Here is a 22,202-nt window from a genome sequence, read left to right as displayed (position 1 = left end):
ACATCCAGGCCCGCCGGTGTCCAGCCGCCCCCGACCCCCACCTCAGGAGAGAGGTGTGGCGCAGCTCGCAGGGGCACCACGATCCACGTGGAGACGAAACGCCTGAAAGGACCAAACACAGACTCGATTTCAAAACCTTGCACTTCCTAGTGGGATTGGTGAGCATGTTTCTGGCCCTTCACAATCAGATCTAGATAGGTTTAATAAGGGGGTGGATTTAAGGGTACAATTAACATGAGTTGTTGTCCCTCGATGTTCCGTGTGTTTCCTTATTTCATGATGATCTTTGTAGAGTATAAGATGCCTGTATTTGCCTTAGTTAGTACTGTGTCATTATGATTTGTTTGTGTGTTTTTCCCTCTCATGTACTCCCTTATCTGCTTGCATTTGATTTGATATTTTTCCTTATGCAATAAAATTTCATTTTGTTTCATCAAACTTGGTCTACAAGAGTTTTCTCTACATCGTAGTTCCTGTGCCTAAGTCCAGAGTATAGAATCTAAGGGGCGAGTGGGTCGAACCACTCAAGGTTTTACTGTGAAAGAGAGAGAGGCCTCTAGAGAGAGAAACCTCAGGGAAAGCTCTCGAGGAAAACCCCTTACAGCCATAGAGTACAAAAGCAAGGAAGTTATGATGAACCTTTATAAAACACTGGTTCGGCCTCAACTGGAGAATTGTGTGCAATTCTGGGCACCGCATTTTAGGAAGGATGTGAAGGCCTTAAAGAGGGTGCAGAAAAGATTTACGGGAATGGTTCCAGGGATGAGGGACTTCAGTTACATGGATAGACTGGAGAAGCTGGGGTTGTTCTCCTTAGAGCAGAGAAGGTTGACAAGCGATTTATTAGAGGTGTTCAAAATCATGATGGGCCTACACAGAATAGATAGAGTGAAACTGTTCCCATTGGCAGAAGGGTCGAGAACCAGAGGACACAGATTTAAGGTGATTGGCAGAAGAACCAAAGGCAGCAGCAGGAAAAACTTTTTTATGCAGCGAGTGGTTATGATCTGGAATGCACTGCCTGAGTGGGTAGTAGAGGCAGAGTCAATCGTGGCTTTCAAAAGGCAATTGGATAAGTACCTGAAGGAAAAACATTTGCAGGACTACGGGGAAAGGGCGGGGGAGTGGGACTAACTGAAGTCCTTTTGCAGAGAGCCGGCACGGGTTCGACAGGCCAAATGGCTTCCTTCTGTTGTGTAACCATTTTATGATTCTGTGATTCTATAGATAAGAGGAAACTTGTGGATGTAGTATATTTGGATTTTCAGAAGGCATTCGATAAGGTGCCACACAAGAGGTGGTTACACAAGATTCGGGCTCATGGGATTGGGGGTAATATATTAGCGTAGATTGAGGATTGGTTAACGGACAGAAAACAGAGTAGGAATAAACAGGTCATTTTCGGGACAGCAGGGTGTAACTAGTGGAGTGCCGCAAGGACCAGTGCTTGGGCCTCAGCTATTTACAATCTGTATCAATGGCTTAGATGAGGGGACTGAGTGTAATATATCTAAGTTTGCTGACAATACAAAGCTAGGTGGGAAAGTAAGCTGTGAGTAGGTTGCAAAGAGGCTGCAAAAGGATATAAACCGGTTAAGTGAGTGGGCAATAAGGTGGCAGATGGAGTATAATAAGTTATCCGCTTTGGTAGGGAGAATGGAAAAGCAGAATATTTTTTGAAAGGTGAGAGACTAGTAAATGTTGGTATTCAGAGGTATTAAGGTAGCTGTCATAAATCTCATCATCGAGAAACTACCTATGAAATAACACTGGACGGCCAGCTGGTGGCGCCATCCAAGGAGTATAAATACTCGGGCGTTGGCCCCAGCTTGCCAGGGACATTTTGTAAAGACAAGGAGCTAGTGGATACAACTAGACCTCCATGTTCTGAAATAAGTTGATTAAAGCCTTGCTTTATGCTCAAACCAAGTGTGTAGTGAGTTTTATTGTGTCAGTAGCCTTGTACATGACTCACAGAAAGTTAACATGCAGGTACCCCAAGCAATTAGGAAGAAAAATGGTATGATATACTCCAACCCCCTTGCAATAAAAGATAAGAGTAAGGAAGTCTTGCTGCAATTATATAGGGCTTTGGTGAGACCATACCTGGAGTACCGTGTACAGTTTTGATCTCCTTACCTAAGGAAGGATATACTTGCCTTAGAGGCGGTGCAACAAAGGTTCATTAGATTAATTCCTGGGATGAGAGTACTGTCCTATGAGGGAGACTAAGTAGAATGAGCCTATATTCTCTGGAGTTAAGGAGAATGGGAAGTGATCTCATTGAAACATATAAAATTCTTAGAGGGCTTGACAGGGTAGATGCTGAGAGGCTGTTTCCTCTGCTGGAGAGTCTAGGACTAGGGGTCATAGTCTCAGGATAAGGGGTCGGCCTTTTAGGATTGAGATGAGAAATTTCCTCACTCAGGGTTGTGAACCTTTGGAATTCTCTACCCCAGAGAGCTGTGGATGCTCCCTCAATGAGTATATTCAAGACTGAGACCGATAGATTTTTGGGCACGAAGGGAATCAAGTGATATGGGGATAGGGGCGGGAAAATGGAGTTGATGTAGAAGATTAGCCATGATCTTATTGAATGGTGGAGCAGGATCGAGGGGCTCCTATTTCTAATGTTGTTTTGTTCAAAGGTTGGTAGAAGTATGGAACTCTCTCCCACAAAAAGCAATAGATGCTAGCTCATAATTTTAAATCTGAGATCGATTCATTTTTGCTAGCCAAGCGTATTAAGGGATATGGAGGCAAGGCGGGTGGATGGAGTAAGGATACAGATCAGCCATGATCTCATTAAATGGTGAAACAAGCTCTAGGAGCTGAATGACCTACTCCTATTCCTATGGTCAGTCAGAGCAACGTGACAGGGTGGCTGATAGGACTCCAGGGGTTTCTATTTCAACCTTGGCTAATGACACCCTTTTGCCATTCAAGGATAGAGGCTGAAAATGGGTTCAATGAGGTTGTAGGCCCTACCACCATCTTAGTGGAACGGACCATCAGAATTCTCAGTTGCCGTTTTTGGTGCCAGGGAGCCCTATAATATAGTCCAGCAAGAGTTTCCAAAGTTGTAGTGACTTACAGCCTCCTCTATAATTTGGCCATTACTAATTTATCAAGCCTTCCAAGCACAGAAGATGAAGAGGAAGAAGGTGGTGGAGACCAATCCCCTGCTCACGACAAACATGCCCACGAAAGAGAAGAGGCGAGCCCAGACACCTGGCTGCCAGCAGATATGCCATCAGGCAGGAGATCATCATCAACTTCTTCCAACAAAGTGGGTGCCCTCCATCTGCATTACACAATAAAGCCCTTCATGATTCTTGCCTTGCTCTCAGACAACCGTTTAGTTAACCTGTAATACCTCTAATACCCTCTCTGCGAGATGCCAGTTATAAACATTAATCACCATATAAAAGGAATAACAGGAGGCCTCCTTGGAAGAAAATACAGAAACACACTGAATAGCCAGAAATCCACACGTTTATTACCATTTTGTCCCTTCATTATGCCGTACTAGTGCTACTTCTTATCACCATAGCTACCCTTTGTGGCTAAAACTTTTCACATTTTACCCTAACCTCTTCTACTTGTTGATACCTTAGTGTCAGGAGGTTGTGGAGCTTGTGGCTGGGACTACCGTTGTACCACTCGAAGATTGAGGTGGCACTCATCTCAGTGAAATTAATGTCCTTGTAGCACATCTGCATCCACACTTTGCAGCCCACTAGTGCTGGACGTAGTCTCATTTGGGCGAATGATCTGCATCAGAACAGGCTATATGGTCCCAAATAAGTCTCAAAAGCTGGGGTGCTCTTCAGGCTATCTATGGAAGCAGTCATTGTTGCCATTTTAGAAGTGACATCTGCCCTTAGAGCCTCTTCTTGATGTCTTAAGGCTGCATTGATCTCTTGGACTGCCACAGTCATTGGGGGTTCCTCACTTCATGCTGTACCTCCTGCTTTGTATTGCAGATGCGGGTTTCAGACTCCTTCAACTTTTCCACTAGCTGCACCATGTGAGGGGAGACTGTCTCCACTGCCTGCACATGAGATCTACGCTGCTAGATTGTTTAAAGACTGGACCCCTGAGATCTTGGTCCTTGAGCTCCTTAGCTGAGCCGCCATTACTCCCTCTGGGATAATGCAAATCTAATGTATAACTTTAACAATGCAATTGTGTTACTTATTATAAAGTGAGGTGTCCCACATACCGACCACCCAATGTGTGCATTAAATTAAAATTGCCCCTGTTGAGTGAATCAACAGTCAATGTCCACTTTACTCAGCACAAATTGTTCAAAATTAAACAAATGCCCACGTACAAATTTTTAAATAAACATAAATATTTAACACTATAAATTAAAAACAAGACCCAACAGTAATTTTAAGGCTGTAATCAAATTTTTGGGTTAGGTTGTTTGTGGTAAACCTTTCAAACTTTTTAGCTTTGTAATCTCTACCAATTATCTTTATATTAGAGGATCACTTGTAGCATATTATGTACCGAAGCCAATATGTGGACAGGTATCTGGACTCACAATGCAATGAATATGCCATCTTGGATTAAGGAAGATGGGTGACTTTGGCATAGTGGGGTCTCAAAGAAGGAAAAGCAAAATGGAGAATACCTAAATGTAACAGAAAGGGGGAAATGAATCAATTAAATATGACACAGCTATGTCAATGGTGTAATGAATTTGTAAGGCAAACATTCCTTGACAACCATACTTGCACTGAGTGTTATCAGGCAATGCACTTGGGGCAACTTATACTGAAAACTATAAGCTGAGACAATTGGAAGTGAGGAGATTCTGAGCCTGAAGACTGTGGAGAGTTTCATTAGCAATCTCTGCAGCTGGACAAAGGCAAGGTTCCCACGATATGGTGAATTTCTTTTACAAAAAATTATATTATCAAGTCAATGCCAAATATACTAGAAATTGTCTCAATACATTCATCTTTTGAAATTCATCTCTCTCTCACTTATTCAGGGAATAAAATCCCATCAACAGATGGCCCTCAGTGACAACACCTATTCCCTGTTCCCATGGATAATGACCCCACTAAGACTGGCTAGAATAGCAGCAGAGGAACGTTACAATGAGGCAACTCCCTCTATAAGTTTGGTCATTAAGAGGAGCATTAAGGTCTTAGAGGCATGCTTTCACTGCCTGGACAGATCGGGTCCAATCTGTCATGCATAGATGTAGCCTGCTGTGCCCGTCACAACTGTGCCATGCAAAAAGGCTTGGATTTTGACATTGCCTGTGAGGAGGCTCTAGTTCTATTGGAGGCAGAACTACATGGACGAAAGAATTACAATGACCTACACTCTGAGGATTCCCCAGTGACTGCTGATTAGCGTATTACAGCACATCTCATCACTTACGTCTTCTCAGCTGTTTCTCACAGTCTACCTTTGACGCCAGAGCCTTACCACCTTCTCCCCCATTTTCAAATAAAGGGATATTCCCTCAATCCACTAACCATCTTAAACATGAAAACACATCAGCCCTCTTTGCCCCTATGTGACCATTCCAGTAATCATCACCTGATTCAATAAATCAGCACCAATTAAGTGCACTCCTCCCTGTATGACTCTCACCTCCTTGATTAACAACATGCAACTTCTATGCACATTTTGTTTTATAACAAAGTACAAAGTGAACAGGAGCCAGCTTTTTCTGACCAGTGTGCTTCTCCTGGGTGCCTGCACATGCCTGTCTTTCATCTATTCCTGTGCTTCTCCTAGGTGCACGTTGAAGGGCAGTATCCTGAGAGGTGGTTGTCTTCTTACACTCTACAAAAAGACAATGGGACTAAGGTGGCCTTCCCCTCATAACATCTTCCTGGCAGGGAGCCGCTGCTGCTTGCATCTCTGTAGCTTGTTTCTGGACAACTGCTGTCACCTCCTACATTCCACTGACATGGTGTTCTGACAAGGAAGACTGAAGGTCTGGCATGTGCTGCTGTCCTGAGAGGTGGCAGTATTAGGCAGGTGGATTTCAATCATCACCATTCCACTGAGCCCTGGATCTGTATCACCACTGATCTGTGGGTTGGCTGGTCTAATGGCAGCTAACAGATTCTGAAAGCCCTGAGAGACATCAGAATGCACCTTCCAGGTGGTACTATTGACATTCCTGGCAGGCTTACTGGCACAGACACCTTCTATGCCTGGGTGCTAATCACCTTGTACCTTGTTTGGCTGTTTGCTTCACAGGATCGTATGCAGACATTCTTGACATATATCCTAAAAAAGATTGATGAAATATGGAGTGAAGTTATCTGAGAGTTAAGTGAGTGAACCTTCCTTACCTGGTTGGACCCCAGTCTGCTGCTGTAGTATGCGGGCTAAATTATCTTTTTAACAGCTACACTTTAATTTCCATGCATTACAGCAGCTTACAGGGATTTACAACAGTCATTACACCAGCAGTTATGCATGTGAGTTGACCCAGGAAACCTTCATGTAAATACCTCTCCTGACCACTGGCGTAAAAATGGAGCAACTCACCAGGTAAAAATTCACCTCTTCAATGTTTATCTGAACTTAAACAATCTTGAAAAAAATTCTACATTGGGTCACCTTGAACCTAAAGAGACCCTGTCCATCTCCATTCCCAGGCTGGTTATTAAACTGACAGGCACAGGTATGAATCTCCAGTAGAAGGCCAGCAACTACAAAGAGGTTGCCACAAGCAGCATACTGATTACATTGCCCCCATCCTTTTGACCAAAGCATGGACACACACCATATCCTGTTGAATGGTGGTTCCACCAATTGGAGGTGTGCAGCTACAGGAGCATCTACTGTAGGAATATCAAGTTGTGGTCCCTAATTAAAACATTTTTTCATTAATTCTATTCGTTGTCCCATTGAGTTCTGAATTGATTGTAAAAATAATAGATTTTGCAGACTACATATATCTCAGCAGAAATGTTGACCTCAGACAACTGAAACTTTTACCTTTTAGGTCAATATTTTTCTACACTTTTGTTAATGGGGCAGATTTGCAGTTGGCGGCGTACCTACGGTGTGCCACCGGCATCCAAATAGAATACAAACTTACCTGATGTGGACCCTCCTTCGCGAACTTGCTCTTTGACACTGTGTACTCGAGGGCCGTGTAATGGCCCACTGATTCAGGGGCGCAGCGCATACCTGGGATCACGTGGGCCTGGTGCTCCAATCAATGGAAGCACGAGTTGCAACTTGACAGATATGTGGGAACCAGCATCAGGCTTTTACAGTTAATTGTGCAATGGGATATGATAACTGGTACACGGGAATAAAGTTAGTGTTAAGTTAGACATGGTAACTAATACAAGGGGGAATAAGTCAACAAAGGAGAAAGGAGCGTGCAGACTGGCACTTGACCCGCTGAATCCACAGAACAGGCACGGTCATAGACAGCAGCACTGTACAGTGACTTTAAAAGCTTTAATGTCAGGAAATAAGATATAAATATATAGTTAGGTTTAACATTTCGTTCTTTATTTGGGATTTAGTATTGGTTGAATTCAGATTGCCCCACACAAAAAAACTGGCGAGATGACAGCACCAAGCTTCAACATCAGAATTTCAATAAAATGTGTTGACAGAACAAACTAACAATTTCACTTTTATGTGAGCTAAATAGCTAAATACATGCAGAACGATGCTTAGGTATTCCTTTATGCTGATGCAAACTGGCCCTGGCCTGTTTGCATCAGTCGTAAAATCTTTGTACATAATTGCTAAGCAGTTGGTGGGCAATTAGCCCAACTCTGCAGCAGCAATTGGGATTTCCAAGGCAGATCGCAAGCTCGGGATTTAGCACATGTGCAAGCACATGCGGAAATCCCGAACTTGCAGTTCACTTCAAAGGCAGTATGATGGCGTAATCTGAGAGTATGCCATCATACTCACCGCAAATTCTGGCCCAGTGTTTATAAGTATTTGCTACATCCACCCACCCAGAAACTAACCAAAAATGGGGTTGGAAGTTTGGAAATCCATGGGAGAGAAATTTTCCTGGGCGCTAACTTTTGAGAAGTTGGAAATTTAGCAGAGGTGAGTGGCGTTAGGCTCCAAGCGATAATGAACATGAGGTGTTGTGTAATCGGAAGTGAGCATTGGCGCAAGTGCCTTCCAGCTATTAAAGGGGAGGGTCACTGGAGTCTGCACACCAGCCTCCAATGATTCGGGGAGTGCAGAACGGCATATGATGTCAGATGAAATGCAAAGTTCTTTGACGACCCGCAACACTCCAGTGACTAAGCCGCCTTTATTTGGCTGCAGATACATCCTGCGCTCAATGTCACTCATAACTGACCTTTGGAACGGAAGTTCCTTGACAGCTGGGGTGCATCCATTTAGGTAGCGCCCCACCAGCCGCCAGCCAGCTGGTTCACACCTTCGGTCCCTGGTGCTGTCAGTGCAAGGCGGTAAGGCAGGGGGCGCTACTGAAGCTTGCAGACCGGGCACCCAGCGAGTGTTGTACACTCACTGATGTCACGATCTGCATGGCAAAATGGACCAAGGCGCTAACTGTTATCGTCGGCGTTACGGGGCCGGCGAATTTGCCGTGCGGTGCGGGATTTGCCCCGCCGTGGCGCTATTGCCTGAGCGCCCTCTTAACGCCCCTGCCAGGTGCTAACTGGGGGCGCTAACCTACTGAATTTCACACCCCATGCCTTTGTTTGGACAAATTAGAGGGGGCTTTACACTATCAGTCCAGAGATAATTCTAATCCAGAAATTCATAGGGCTGAGACTAGTTGGCTGAAATGGAAAGTGTTCTATTCACCAACACTAACATGGCTCACCCTGAGTAACCGAAATAGAAAGGGAAAGTGCTTTTAATGATAGGTTTTTACAATGTTAGTACTCACCTGACTGCTGCCATATTGGTTGTGAGCTCTCATAACCTGAGGCCATTTGGCACATCAGCATCAGTTCCAGATTATAAAGAAACAATTGAAAATCATGTGTTGAATCTGAAATTACATACAAGGATAATGTAGAATTTCCTATGTGAGTGACGAACACCTATTGCTCCTTCTGATTGAAGTGTACTGTCATGATATTTTTAAAGGGGCACTATTGGAAAGTGTTTGGCAAATCTTCATTGTTTGCTTGCTAAGTGTATGATGACCAAATTCACATCAGAAAGCTCTGTTGAATCACAGAAGTATCTGTATTGCTTGTGTGTGATGTCATAACATCACAAGAGTTACAAATGAGGAAGGACTTTCATCCCATCTTAGTCAGTCCACCCAGAAAGACCTTTAAGTTCCCCCTTTGTCAGCATCGAATTGTTTCTTAAAAGATTCTGGGGTTTTCATCTCCACTAATCTTCCTGGAAGTCTATTCCATATGTATGAAATAAAGGAGAATTTCCTGTAATCTGTCCTAAATTTACCTTTTACTAGTTTGAATCCATGTCTCCTTGTCCTGCTCTCACTAATATTATATAACTCTATAAGATCACCTCTTAGGCACTTCCTTTCCAGGCCATTGTCGGGAGCGGTGAGAGCGGAGTTTCAGTGAGTGTTTAAACTCACTTCTGCGGGCTTTTTCACAGGCCATAGTCGGGAGCGGTGAGAGCGGAGTTTCAGTGAATATTTAAACTCACTTCTGCGGGCTTTTTTCACAGGCCATAGTCGGGAGCGGTGAGAGCTGAGTTTCAGTGAGTATTTAAACTCACTTTCGCAGGTTTTTTTCACAGGCCAGTATCGGGAGTGGTGAGAGCGGAGTTTCAGTGAGTATTTAAACTCACTTTCGCGGGCTTTTTTTCATAGGCCATTGTCAGGAGCGGTGAGAGCAGAGTTTCAGTGAGTATTTAAACTCACTTTCGCGGGCTTTTTTTCACAGGCTAGTGTCGGGAACGGTGAGAGCGGAGGTTCAGTGAGTATTTAAACTCAATTTCGCGGGCTTTCTTTCACAGGCTTACCAATCTCACAGACTGGCAGCGGCGTTCCAGAACCACGTCATGATTCAAAATGTGACGCGATCAGGAGGAAGCAGCTGATTGGGTGAGTACGGCCAGGTGAGTATTTATACTACTCTATAGTTTGACAGTTAAAGTTCATAGTTTATAAAGTTTAGACGGTCTTAATTTTGTGGTTATAGTTTCTAAGGTCTCTGTTGTGTAGCAGGGAGTGCTAGGAAACAAGGGCCCTTGAGTATATCATTTAATTGTAGTATAATTGGTGGTATTGATTTAATTTAAATTAATTAAAGGGTAAGTCATGGCAGCAAAGCTTGGCCCTGTGGCATGCTCCTCCTGTACTATGTGGGAAATCAGGGACACTTCCTATGTCCCTGAGGACCATGTGTGCGGGAAGTGTATCCAGCTGCAGCTACTGGCAGACTGCATTGCGGCGCTGGAGCTGCAAATGGATACATACTGGAGCATTCGTGATGCTGAGGATGCCGTGGATATCACGTTTAATCAGTTGGTCACACCGCAGGTAAAGGCTGCACAGGCAGGAAGGAAATGGGTGACTGCCAGGCAGAGTAGTAGGTGCAGGCAGGTAGTGCAGGGGTTCCCTGTGGCCAACGCCCTCTCAAACAGATATACCACTTTGGATATTGTTGGGGAGGATGGCTTATCGGGGGAAGGCAACAGCAACCAACTTCCTAGGGGATTCTATTGTAAGGAGAATAGATAGGCGTTTCTGCGGCCGCAAACAAGACTCCAGAATGGTATGTTGCCTCCCTGGTGCAAGGGTCAAGGATGTCTCGGAGTGGCTACAGGGCATTCTGGAGGGGGAGGGTGAACAGCCAGTTGTCATGGTGCATATAGGTACCAACGATATAGGTGAAAAACACGGGAGGGGGATGAGGTCCTAAAAGCTGACTATAGGGAGTTAGGAGGTAAATTAAAAAATAGGACCTCAAAGGTAGTAATCTCAGGATTGCTACCAGTGCCTCGTGCTAGTCAGAGTAGAAATAGAAGGATATTTCAGATGAATATGTGGCTAGAAGAATGGTGCAAGGGGGAGGGATTCAAATTCCTGGGACATTGGAACCGGTTCTGGGGGAGGTGGGACCAGTACAAACTGGATGGTTTGCACCTGGGAGGGCTGGGACCAATGTCCTAGGGGGAGTGTTTGCTAGTGCTGTTGGGGGTGGGGGGGTTTAAACTAAAATGGCAGGGGGTTGGGAACCTGTGCAGGGAGACAGAGGAAAGGGAAGCAAGGATAGAAGCTGTAATGAAATCTGTTTGTCTTGATCCTGTATTCGTTTTGCACTCATGTATATTACCCTCCCCCACTGTGTATAGTTTCACTTCCTCTTTCCCGACTAACCTGGGAGGTTCCAGGTCTTGGCTCTTGGCTCCACCCCTGACTTCTCTTACATAAAGATCCCAGGATCTGTATGACTCATTCCTGTGAACCAGTCGGCGTGTTGAGATGTTAGCTCTGATCTTAGTGATTAAAAGCCAACTTGTTTAAGTCTATAACTTCTAGTTTTGTGGTTATTGAAGGCCCATCAATTTTAATCACTAAAGAATACTAGGATGGATCGACTCCTAAAACCAGAGTGTCTGGACTTGGATCCACATTCTGCTGAAGCATCAAATCAATTTGGACACTGGCTCAAATGCTTCGAACTCTTCGCGGGGGCCTCATCCACTAGCGAGGTAGATAAACTGAGTCTACTGACTACTCGCGTAAGTCATCGGATTTATTCGTTCATCCGGGACGCCACCTCTTACATGGAGGCCATCACTATCCTGAAGGCCCAATACCAGAGGCCGGTAAACGAAGTGTACGCCAGACATCTGCTGGCTACACGCAGGCAGTGACCAGAGGAATCAATGGACGATTTCTTACAGGGCCTAAAGGACCTGGTCCGGGACTGTAACTGCAAGGCCGTGACGGCCAACGCGTACTCTGACGAATTGGTCTGTGATTCCTTCATCACGGGCCTCAAATCGAATTATATCCGACAGAGACTGCTGGAGAAGGAAGTCTTGGACTTAAAAAAGGCAGTGGCCACTGCGCGATCGCTGGACGTGGCCCAGAAAAACTCTGACTCTTATTCTTCCGGCCATGCGGCCCTCACCGCCTCGTGCGCACCGAGGGGGCTGCCATCTTGGAATCAGCCATCTTCCCCATCCAGGTCTCAGACCAGCTCTACGCCGCCGGAGTCCCCACACAGAAGTTCACCCAGGAGTCCTACTACAGCGGCAATGTCTCGAGGCCCGAAATGCTACTTCTGCAGCCAGGCCAAGCACCCCAGACAACGATGCCCAGCGAAGGACGCTACATGCTTCAAATGTAAGAAAAAGGGGCATTTTAGCAAAGTCTGCAGGGGGAATCCGATTTCCAACTCCGTCACCGCCTCGTGCGTGCCGTGCGGGCCGCCACCTTGGGATCCGCCATCTTTTCCCGGCTCAACGGCCGCCCAGGGCCCAACAGTGGCTTCGATCACGGTGGATCAATCCAGGCCACACCCGTTGACAAAATCCATGATGGACATACAGGTAAACGGGAATTTAACGAAATGTTTAATTGACTGTGGGAGTACCGAGAGTTTTATCCACCCTAGCCTGGTACGGCGGCACTCATTAACGGTAACCCCTACACGGAGCAGAATTGCTATGGCTGCTAAGCCCCACACTTCGGACATTTTGGGCTACTGTGTGGTAACACTGACTGTAAAAGGCACGGACTACAAGGATTTTAAACTCCTCGTGATGCCAGAACTCTGTGTTAATGTAATCTTGGGCCTGGACTTCCAGTGCCACCACGAAAGTGTCACGCTAGCATATGGCGGGTCCCAGCCGCCACTCACAGTCTGTGGCCTATCAGCCTTAAAAATCAGCCCGCCCTCTTTATTCGCTAATCTCGCTCCGAACTGTAGGCCCATAGCGACCAAAAGTAGACGGTACAGCCTGGAAGACAGACACTTTATCAAGGCGGAAGTGGACAGACTCCTGCGGGAAGGCATTATTGAATGCAGTACCAGCCCGTGGCGTGCCCAAGTAGTCATAGTTAAAAATAGCGAAAAGAAACGGATGGTAATTGACTACAGCCAGACTGTTAATATTTATACCCAGCTGGATGCCTACCCTTTACCCCGCATATCAGAAATGGTCAACCAGATTGCGCAATACCGAGTCTTCTCGACTATCGACCTCAAATCTGCGTATCACCAGCTCCCCATTAGAATGGAGGACCGCCCATACACCGCCTTCGAGGCGAACGGGCGCCTCTACCATTTTCTCAGAGTGCCCTTCGGAGTAACAAATGGGGTCTCGGTCTTCCAACGTGAGATGGACCGCATGGTTGACGAGAATAAACTACAAGCTACCTGCCCCTATCTGGACAATGTCACTATCTGCAGGCACAACCAGCAAGACCACGATCTAAATCTTGCGAGATTTTTAAAAACTGCCCTAAAACTGAATCTAACCTACAACGAAGACAAATGTGTCTTCAACACAACCCGTCTCTGTATCCTCGGCTGTGTGGTGGAAGATGGGGTAATTGGACCGGACCCTGACCGATTACGCCCCCTAAAGGAACTGCCCCTGCCACACAATCCCAAAGTTTTAAAAAGGTGCCTGGGATTTTTTTCGTATTATGCCCAATGGGTGCCCAATTACTCTGATAAGGCCCGACCCCTCATTAAATCGACGTCCTTCCCACTATCAGCTGAAGCTCGGGAGGCTTTCACCAGTATTAAACAGGACATTGAAAGGGCTGCAGTATGTGCAGTGGATGAATGCATTCCCTTTCAAGTCGAAAGCGATGCGTCAGACTTTGCCTTAGCTGCGACCCTCAATCAGGCTGGGAGACCTGTGGCCTTCTTCTCCCGAACCCTTCAGGGACCTGAAATCAGGCACTCTTCTGTTGAGAAGGAGGCACAGGCTATAGTGGAGGCAGTGCGGCACTGGAGACACTACCTAGCTGGCAAACGTTTCACCCTGCTCACCAACCAGCGGTCGGTGGCTTTCATGTTTAATAACAAACAAAGAGGGAAAATCAAGAATGACAAAATACTCAGGTGGAGGATCGAACTATCCACGTTCGACTATGATATTATGTACAGGCCGGGAGCCCTTAATGAACCACCAGATGCCCTATCGCGGGGAATGTGTGCCAGCATTCATACGGACAAATTACAGGGTCTCCACAACGACCTCTGTCACCCAGGGGTCACCCGACTATACCATTTTATAAAGTCCCGCAATCTGCCCCATTCCATCGAGGAGGTCAGGGCAATGACCAGAGCCTGCCGCATCTGTGCGGAATGCAAGCCTCGTTTCTACAGGCCTGACCGTGCACACCTTATCAAAGCCACACGGCCATTCGAGCGCCTAAGTCTGAACTTCAAGGGACCCCTTCCCTCTGCCGACTGTAACGTATACTTCCTCAATATCATTGATGAATATTCCCGCTTCCCCTTCGCCATTCCCTGCCCAGACATGACCAGTGCCATGGTCATCAAGTGTCTCTGTAATCTATTCTGCATGTTTGGCATGCCGAACTACATACACAGCGATAGGGGGACATCATTCATGAGTGACGAGCTGCGCCAGTTCTTGCCCTCGAAGGGGATAGCTACTAGCAGAACCACTAGCTACAACCCCCGGGGTAATGGGCAAGTGGAAAGGGAGAATGCTACTGTTTGGAAGGCTGTCACGTTAGCCTTAAAGTCAAAAGGCCTTCCGACCTCCCGCTGGCAGGAAGTCCTCCCAGACGTGCTCCACTCCATAAGGTCTCTGTTATGTACTGCCACTAACGCTACCCCTCACGAAAAGATGTTCATTTTCCCCCGGAAATCCACCTCGGGCATATCTCTACCCGCGTGGCTGACGTCTCCGGGGACAGTACTATTGCGGAAGCACGTGAGAGGCCATAAAATGGACCCCTTTGTGGAAAAGGTACAGCTCCTCCATGCAAACCCTCAGTACGCCTATATCGAATACTCTGACGGGCGAGAGGACACTGTTTCCATAAAAGACCTCGCTCCCTCGGGGAGCGGAGAGAATGATGGGAGACTACCCGATGAAGACCTACACTACAAAGAGACAGGACGCCCAGAGGTATCAATACCCAACTTTAACCTGGAGGACACTGCAGATAACCTGGAAGACACTGCGGAGGCCCGGACAGCGGAGGAACCAGAATCCACTCTCCTAGAGGCACCCTAGCCGGCTTTGCGCTGATCACTGAGAACTGCAAAACCTCCTGACAGACTCACTTATACTAACTTTTAAGAAACATCACCCTGATGGACTAAATCTATAGAAGGGGTGAATGTAATGAAATCTGTTTGTCTTGATCCTGTATTCATTTTGCACTCATGTATATTACCCTCCCCCATTGTGTATAGTTTCACTTCCTCTTTCCCGACTAACCTGGAAGGTTCCAGGTCTTGGCTCTTGGCTCCGCCCCTGACTTCTCTTACATAAAGATCCCAGGATCTGTATGACTCATTCCTGTGAACCAGTTGGTGTGTTGAGATGTTAGCTCTGATCTTAGTGATTAAAAGCCAACTTGTTTAAGTCTATAACTTCTAGTTTTGTGGTTATTGAAGGCCCATCAGAAGCAAAAGACAGGAAGGAGGAAAGCAAAAGTGGAAGTCAGAGAAAACAAGGGCATAAATCAAACATGGCCGCAGTAAAAAATAATTCTAAAAGGTCTAAGAGTGTTAAAAAAAAAACAAGCCTGAAGGCTTTGGCCTAGAAATTGAGTTTGCGCTGCGCTGGGGCTTAACGCCGGAAATTTAGCGCCGGTGCTAAGTCGCGCTGTGCGCGCCAAAAATTCAGTAGTGCCGCGCCCAAACGGCTGCCGGCGCTACTGAAGGCTGTTTGCGCCTGAAAACTGGCGCTACGCGCCGCATTGCGGCGCTATTCCGGCGCTGCGGCGCCCGATGCGGTGCGGCAGGCTCGGGAAGTGCAGGCCTCCCCCTTCAGTTAAGGAGGAGCTGCCTGCACCCACCCGCTGGCCGGTTAAATCGCCACAAAAATGAGCCCGGCACCTCGGGGAAGTGCCGGGCTCGCAGCCGAGAAGCATCTGCTCCGCGGGGGGGGGGGGGGGGTGGGGGAGTCCGGGGAGGGAGGTGCGGGCAGGCGGCCGGCGGGAAAGCGGCCGGCCGCCGCTCCACCTTTATGCGCCGGCGCAAAGTCGTGCAAGACTCTGTTGCCAGAGTCTTAGTTGCGGCTGCCACAGGCGAGGCGGCCGCAACTGAATTTCGGCGCTGGGGCCCGTCACCACGGCAACCGGGACGCTGCGCACACCGATGACGTCATCGGTGCCGGCGCAGCGCTACCGGTGTAACGCCGATGTTGGGCCCTAGTCAATTTCACAACCGGCTGTAAGTCCAGCGCAATGCCCTTTAGCGCCGCAAAATGGGCGCTAAGCCCACTCAATTTCTAGGCCTTTGTGTCTTAATGCGAGGAGCATTCATAATAAGGTGGATGAATAAGCTGCGCAAATAGATGTAAACGGATATGATATAATTGGGATTACGGAGACATGGCTCCAGGGTGACCAAGGCTGGGAATTCAACATCCAGGGGTATTCAATATTCAGGAAGGACAGGCAAAAAGGAAAAGGTGGTGGGGTAGCATTGCTGGTTAAAGAGGAGTTTAACACAATAGTAAGGAAGGATATTAGCTCTGATGATGTGGAATCATGTATGGGTAGAGCTGAGGAATACCAAGGGGCAGAAAACATTACCCCACTATTCAAAAAAGGTGGTAGAGAGAAAACGGGGAATTACAGACCGGTAAGCCTGTCATCGGTAGTGGGGAAAATGCTAGAGTCTATTATAAAAGATGTAATAGCAGAGCACTTGGAAAACAGTGACAGGATCAGACAAAGTCAACATGGATTTACAAAAGGTAAATCATGCTTGACTAATCTACTGGAATTTTTTGAGGATATAACTGGTAAAACAGATAAGGGAAAACCAGTGGCTGTGGTGTATTTGGACTTTCAGAAGGCTTTCGATAAGATCCCACATGAGAGACTAGCATGCAAAGTTAAAGCACATGTGATTGGGGGTAAGGTACTGACTTGGATAGAAAACTGGTTGGCAGACAGGGTGCAAAGAGTTGGAATAAACGGGTCTTTTTCCAAGTGGAAGGCAGTGACCAGTGGGGTACCGCAGGGATCGGTGCTAGGATCCCAGTTATTCACAATATATATTAATGATCTAGACGAGGGAACTAGATGTAATATCTCCAAGTTTGCAGACGACACAAAGCTGGGTGGGTGTGTGTGCTGTTAGGAGGAAGCAGAGAAACTCCAGTACGATTTGGAAAGGTTGGGCGATTGGGCAGATGCATGGCAGATGCAGTATAATGTGGATAAATGCGAGGTTATCCACTTTGGTGGCAAAAACAGGAAGGCAGATTACTATCTGAACGGCAATAGATTGGGAAAAGGGGAAGTGCAACGAGACCTGGGTGTCCTTGTGCACCAGTCGCTGAAGGTAAGCATGCAGGTGCAGCAGGCGGTTAAGAAGGCAAATGGCATGCTGGCCTTCATAGCGAGAGGATTCGAGTACAGGAGCAAAGATGTCTTGCTGCAGTTGTACAGGACCTTGGTGAGGTCACACCTTGAGTATTCTGTGCAGTTTTGGTTGCCTTATCTGAGGAACGATGTTCTTGCCATGGAGGGAATGCAGCGAAGATTCACTAGACTGATACCTGGGATGGCAGGAATGACGTGTGAAGAGAGATTGGGCCGATTAGGCTTATATTTGCTAGAGTTTAGTAGAATGAGAGAGGATCTCATTGAAACTTATAACATTCTAACAGGACTGGACAGACTAGATGCAGGAAGGCTGTTCCCGATGGCGGCAGAATCCAGAACCAGGGGTCACAGTCTAAGGATAAGGGGTAGGCCATTTAGGACTGAGATGAGGAGGAATTTCTTCACCCAGAGAGAGGTGAACCTGTGGAATTCTCTACCACAGAAGACAGTTGAGGCCAATTCATTAAATATATTCAAGAAGGAGTTAGATATATTTCTTAAGGCTAAGGGGATCAAGGGATATAGGGAGAAAGCAGGGACAGGGTACTGAATTTGGATGATCAGCCATGATCTCACTGAATGGCGGAGCAGGCTCGTGGGGCCGAATGGCCTACTCCTGCTCCTATCTTCTATGTTTCTCTGTTTCTATGAAAAGCCCATGGGGGTAAAATGTGTGAACGATCTGATCCCATTAGTTTCCCATTAGTCCCAGTCACTATATATCAGAGGGTAGAGTTTCTGCTTTGGGTGCAATCGGAAAATTGAACCCAAAATGCACTTGAAATTGTGCTGGTTAGGTTACAGTTCAAGTTTGCACTAAAATCTATTTGCATAATCATAAATGTTAAATCTTCCATGAACCAGCGCAATTAGGGAGCGTAATAGAATGTAATTGTTTCCTTTTATTTTCTTTCGATTAAAAATTATTCCTTGATGTATTTAAACATGGTAACCTGGTGGAGTTTTATTAATACAGCTGAAAATTGGTTATGATGTTTTTAATAAGTGTGTCTAGTCCTCCACCTTTAAGTAACCTGATTTAAAATCACTGAAAATGACTTTTAAAAGTAAAACTATACTGAACCATTGGTGTACACTAGTCAATTTAATAGTAGCTTAAATACTTCTTAATATAAAAAAACCTTTTAAAACGTGCCTAGTAGTGCCTGTGCGCCTAAGAAAAATTAGCGCAATTTGAAGAGCCTTCCCTAACCAGCGCAATCAGTGGAATCTCACAATTTCAACCTGGGGGTGTGGCCAGTTTTGTGGGCGGGGTCTGATCTGGGCACATTGAGCCTTAAATCAACGTAAAAGATTGCAGAAAACACAAACGTAAGTGTTTTTGGGCATAACTCACTTACATTTAAAATTCCTCAATCATTTGCGCTGGTTCAGCCGATTCCACCCAGTTCCGCTGATATTACTGGTGTAAACAAGAAGAAATTCTACCCCAAGCAATCCAAATTCTTGGAACAAGCTTATTTTGATATACATATGGTGTAAGGTTGGTTCAAACTGGCTTTCAAACTCTAGAGCAGTCACAGTGTGCTTTGTAATTCCGTTAAATGTGAAATAATGGCCAGAATTTTCTGTAGCCGGTCAACGAGCAGCGCCCGCCATTAGTTGGACTTACCCTTGTCCATTTAATTTCCATGAGATCTTGCACTGGAAGTTGCTAGAAATGGGAGATGGAAACGGCACAGCGCCCTTTACAGGGCATCGGGCATCTGTGTGAACAGGGCAAGTAACTGTATATCTCCTTAACCAATGAGATTGAAGGACTGTGAAATGAACAGTGGTGAGTCTGAACCAGGAAGTGTAAGTTAGAATAGTGAATTCAATGTCAAATCAGATACAGAAAGAGAAAGAAAGAGAGGGAAAGAAAGATTGGATTAAGAGAGAGAGAAAAGCGAGACAGAAAGAAAAAGTATTAAAAAAGTAACTAATTTAAAAAAAATTGCCAATAACATTTAAAAGCTGAAGGACTATGACTCCACACTTGTCATAGTTAATTTTCAGTGCCAGAGAGGTTGTTTGGCAGTAATTAACACTTATCACACCGGTGAAAAGGGTACTTAGACTGAAATGGACAAGCCGAGTTTAGTTCATATCTACCATGCAAATGCAGGAACTTCATGCCGTTCAATGTATTTGACTAACGAGGCAGACAGCGAGATGCCACTCTTGTGAAGCTAATGGCAGAGCGGTGCATCTCGGACAGCAACTTACAGATTCTTGCATTTAATTGCGCATTTGGCCTCGTCTGAAGTTGCTGTGCACTTTGCTCATAAATAATGGTGAGTGCTGTTAGGTTTGACAGGAAAATCTGGGCCAATTCTTTATTTTGAATTTGACTACGAGTTATGAACAAGTCCAAATAACCATGGAAAGGGTATTTAAGTGGTTGGATCTTTTCATTGAGTCATCAGAAGGTAGTTGAACTGATTGGAAACTTCACAGGAAAAAATAAGGAGGTGAATTTCTTCTGGGCTTTCTCATGAGATATTTTGTAGTAAGTTTCCTTCCTTTTTTCTTTTTCTTCCTTTCATTCTTCATCTGCCTAGCCTACCACCTTTGAAGCTGAGCGGGCAGGCACAAGGACAGCTCCCAAGCTGCTGGCAATGCCAGCTGGTGTCAGTCGCTGAATGACCTTCCCTCTTTGCTTGGAATCACGGCTGCCTCCACTTGATGCCTCACTCTTTGATGAAGCTCAGGCTAGGAGTTGAGTTGAGTGGAGTGGGTCCTGCATCTCTCCCCATCCCATGGCACTGAGTGTTGCATCCTAACATTCACCTGTGGCCTAGGATCTCGTACACAGCAAAAACAGAATCACATAATTGCAGGTGTAATGTCCACAATTTTCCTTCAATTGAAATCGATTGTTTTTGTATATAACTAAAACGCAGGTATACAAAGACATATAGATTTCAATTAAAAATTTAAACAATACAAAGGCTCAGAAGGATATCTTACAGATGAGATGCACCTCTTTGTAACACAAATTAATTAATGTTATCTCTTTTCACTAGGAGGAAATGTTTATCATGATTGGAGAGGCCTTATATCGCAAGAATCCTCCAGAATTTACTCTGTTGTAGAGGTGAGCGTGCCTCCCCAAAGTGCATGGTCAAAAAAGAAGGTTTTGAAAAGACAGAAGCAGTCAGCACCACAGCATGATAGGCAAAAAGCTCTCAACTCCATCTTACACCAAAATGATACCGCAGGCCAGAAGGTATGAGAAAGATGCCATGAATGTTAGTCATGCTGTTATTAAAGTAGGGTATACAGTTACCTTGGATTGTTTTACTTTAGAAATCATATTAACATGAGAGAATGGCTTGATTTTTAATCAAATTAGGCTAGAAATTACTGTTGGTTATATCTACGGATGAAAGCTCATGTGATATTTCCTCTGTCCACAGAGACACTAACATATTTGTTTTAATATCACTGAGGTTTCCTCCGGGTGCTCCGGTTTCCTCCCACAGTCCAAAGATGTGCGGGTTAGGATGATTGGCTATGATAAATTGACCCTTAGTGTTAGGGGGATTAAATACGTGGGGTTACGGGGATAGGGTGGGATATGTGTTGGTGTAGGGGTTACGGGGATCGGGTGGGATATGTGTCGGTGCAGGCTCGATGGGCTGAAATGGCCTCTATCTGCACTGTGGGGTTTCTGTGATTCTGTGAGATCATCGATAGTAATTTCTATCCTCTAAAGGATTAAATCATTGTAACTGCATATCTTTGAGTTTGTACAATGAATGCTTATGTCCTTAAGGGACAGAAAATAAAACTTAAAAAAGGCAACTAACCCCCTGTAATCACACTACTTTATGTTCAATTTAATTGCAAATTTAATGCTTCTCAGCTATATCTTATTCTTTTGGATAGAGTACCCTGTGATTATTTTCTTTTTAAATTCATCTGGTTACTATATCTTGAAGTGAGGAGAAGCATGGATGTAGCAATGGGGCAGAATTTGCCGTCGGTATGATGGCGTACGCCGTCATACCGCCTTTAAAATTGACCGCAAGTTCGCATGCACTAAATCCTGAACTTGTGATCTGTCAAGTTTCGATTTGACAGATCATCTGCTGCAACTGTAAAATCCTTATTGCTGGCGCAGAGCTGGGCTAATTGCCCACCACCTGCCCAGCAATTATGCAGGAAAATGTTATGGCTGGTGCAAACAGACGCCGGAACCTGTTTGCACTGCGTAAGGGGAGGGGGGATATGCAGCAGCTTGAAATATCTGTCATGATAAAAAAATCTTCAAAATAAATATCTATATCCACCTGTAATGTATGTACCTTTAAGGGGGGAACTACTTTGTACAGCTCATGTATACTGTAGTACCGGCAGTGACCACACCTGTATATAACGCTGAGTAGTAATCTGTACAGATCAGTTGCAGTCTGAGCCACGTTGAGTAAACACCTGTTATACCGTTCTCCGCAGTCTGTGTTTTATTATACACGGACGCAACATTGGCAACGAGGCAGGTTCGAACCTACCTGCAACTCTGCATCACCTCCCGGAGATTCGTTCCTGGAGAACAGTGGATTGGAGGTCAAGGCCAGAGACTCGGGCGTCGACCACGGGCAACCGCCCAGTTATCCAGCAGCGACTCGAGAATTGCGGGGGAGGCTGTCGAGAGCCAGGCTTGGCTTTCCAGTCAAGGTGGTCCAGTGAAACGGGC

The 22,202-nt window shown here is 45.7% G+C and overlaps 1 pseudogene across 1 annotated transcript in view; it reads left to right on the top strand.

Moving 5' to 3' along the window:
• Nucleotides 1-22,202, top strand: part of LOC147122828 (uncharacterized) — a 1,078,287-nt pseudogene that overhangs the window by 513,369 nt on the left and 542,716 nt on the right. The window contains exon 11 of the transcript XR_015080342.1: nucleotides 20,530-20,732. The product of XR_015080342.1 is annotated as an uncharacterized LOC147122828 (transcript). The remainder of the gene's footprint in view (nucleotides 1-20,529; nucleotides 20,733-22,202) is intronic.

Source organism: Somniosus microcephalus, chromosome 2, assembly GCF_052327205.1.
Source record: "Somniosus microcephalus isolate GS21.2 chromosome 2, FLI_Smic_1.0, whole genome shotgun sequence".
NCBI lineage: Eukaryota > Metazoa > Chordata > Chondrichthyes > Squaliformes > Somniosidae > Somniosus > Somniosus microcephalus.
Note: the sequence above shows the minus strand (reverse complement) of the source record. Positions and strands in the feature narration are given on the sequence as shown.